This window comes from Lepeophtheirus salmonis, chromosome 6 (assembly GCF_016086655.4).
Source record: "Lepeophtheirus salmonis chromosome 6, UVic_Lsal_1.4, whole genome shotgun sequence".
NCBI lineage: Eukaryota > Metazoa > Arthropoda > Copepoda > Siphonostomatoida > Caligidae > Lepeophtheirus > Lepeophtheirus salmonis.
This window is the reverse complement of record NC_052136.2, coordinates 12566566-12569350: the sequence shown is the minus strand read 5'-3', so window position 1 is coordinate 12569350 and position 2785 is coordinate 12566566.

Below are 2785 nucleotides of genomic sequence, written 5' to 3'. Positions count from 1 at the left end.
AAATTATACCAGTCATAATTTTTTTTTTAAACATAAAAATAAAAATTTCACCAAATTGGTGATCTGACACCACAGTGATACTCATAAGCAGAGACGCTACCACGGAGGAGTAGGGGGTGGAACATGAATGTGTGAATATTTTTGGTAATCCAAGAACATGTCTTACATTTATAAAAAAGATTATTTCTAAAAAAAAAATCTATTTAAAAAAGGGTAATTTCATTTTTTCTTTTGAAAAAATGACTATTTTTTCAAAAGAGGTAAGTAAAAAAATCATTACATATTTCCAACAAATCCCCCCTTAAGGAAAAATCCTACCGACGGCCCTGCAGATATAGAACAAATGTTTAGAAGACGGGAAAACACTCCAATTTAGGGACTACTTGGCAATATTTGCCTTTCTAAAAAAATCATCAAGAAATATATTTTATTAAGAAAAAGCATACAAACATATTGTTTAAAAAAATGTCGCCCCCAAATATTCGGCATAAAATTTGTTGCCTCTTCTCACCTTCTCAAAAAAATGTTTTTTGAAGAAAATGAAATATTTGTAGACTTTTAGCTCAATCCATATGAATATTCAATTTTATTATGTTGATGAATTAATTGACTTTCAACATCCAGTTGTACATGCGATCTTCTAATCTCCGAAATGCTTAAATATACATTTTATGATGGTTTTATATCTCTACTTTTTGGAACTTAAAACCTGGGTACCATATATTGTTATGAACTTGTAATTTACAAAAGATGACTATAGGAATGATTGAATTCGATCTAAATCATCAAGAACCTCTATATTGTGGAACTTTTTTTTATATTGTTTATTATAAGATCGTAAAATCTAGGATTTCACCTCCTCACATCTTTAGGCAAATCTAACTGTATTGACTACTTTTTTTTTCTTTCTACAATACCTGAATTCCTATCAATAAAGATTTGATACCGAGATGCGTGTGGTATGTATCTTTTTAATCGAAGTAGAATCTACATAAACCGTACTAACAAAAGGGAAGCATATTAACTTAATAATAAGATTTAAGCCATCTGCCTCTTTGGGATCCAACTCTTCCTTCTTCTTCTTCTCTGACTACCATCCATCTTCATTAGAAAAATGACAGGATAGACTCCACCTCCTCCCGAGGAAAGTTCTCTACTTCGTTATAAGTAACTTATATATATATATAATATGTAGTTACAAGCAAGAAGCTATATATATGTAGTATACACACAAAATCAAAGTGAAAATAGGTTCCTTCTTCCCCTCTCCTGCCACCATTAACTATTAAGTCAACAACCCCTTTCTTTCTCATTTCCAAGTCCCATATCATTCTTTTATAGTAAAATACATTAGGTATATGAGGGAAAATCATTTCATGTGCAACTCTACCCCCAAAATCTACATGGATGCAAGACACTTACCTAGTTCCAGCCCTGCACAAGATAAACGAGAGTGGTTCGAAAAGTTTTCGACCACTCACTAAGTTGCAAGACATTTTTTCTGAATTTTTATGTTTATTTTTGAACATAGTCTCCTTGTAACTCTATAGACTTCTCTCAGCGAAGCCCCCATCTTTTTTCTCTACTAAATAATTGTTCACAAGATACATTTTGTTTTTGGCTCAATAACTCAGAGTTGGATTGAGTTAGACGCATCAAATTTTAACACAAGCCTTATTATGTCTGATATTGTTTGATTCTATCTTATCCACATGGTGTATTTGTAATCTGCACATTTTATAAATCATGTATATATTTAGGATAAAAGATTGAAACACGTGTGATGACAATGCGACTCACATTCTAATTGTAAAGGAAGCTGCGTATTTTTTCCTTAGTTTCGCACAAATAATTAAATAGATACAGTCTGAAGAAATTTCTAAATAAAAAGAGTATAAAAAAGGAATTGCACTTTAGGAAAAAAGGTCATTCAATGACATATGCACACGATTTATCGAAAAAGACTGTTTTAGATAGAAAATTGATATCCCGCATTTAACACGAAAAAAGTGAGAGATTACTCTTAAAATTCTAAACTTCTTTCCAAAAAAATATATCTAAAGAATGAAAGGAAGACAATTTTTATCTTTGCCCAAGCCACACAATCTCTATAACCAGACCTCTGTAGATGGCTCTAGGACATACTTTAAGCCACTTCAATATATAAAAACCAAGTGGGCCATATTTCAATTAGAATCTTGCCCTGGAATAAAACACAAATTTGAGAAAACTATTGTCTAAAGAAAGATAATTGATAAAAAATTTCGCAGGAGTCCTTATTTTTTCCCCCTTAAAAAGTAAGAATCGAAATTAAATTTTAAGTAATGGAGTAGAAAAAGGAGATTCTATTTAGCATAGGGGGCCGTAATGGTTAAGGTCAGCTTTATATGGTTATTCAACTCAACGATTTTCATTATTCTATTCACATTTTCCACAATAGGCCTTGGACATCAAAATTACCGGAACAATATCGATTAAATTAAAATAACGTGTGATTGCCTGTTACAATTAACACTATTTACATTTTCAGCCGACTGTCTTATCCCATATTTTTTTTGTTGGTCTCCATCTTTGACGACTACTCAAATAATCTTGAGTCAAACAATCACAAAATTGTCTTACAAGTTTTTTAAGTACGAAATCTTATCTTTCTAATGTTATCTAGTGTAAATCTATCGCACTTATACAGCGCGAGATACCCGTTACTAAAGCCATCTATTGGAAAAATAGTTGATTTTTTACTAGCCCTATAATAAACCGTAGAACAATGTTCAAAAACTCACAA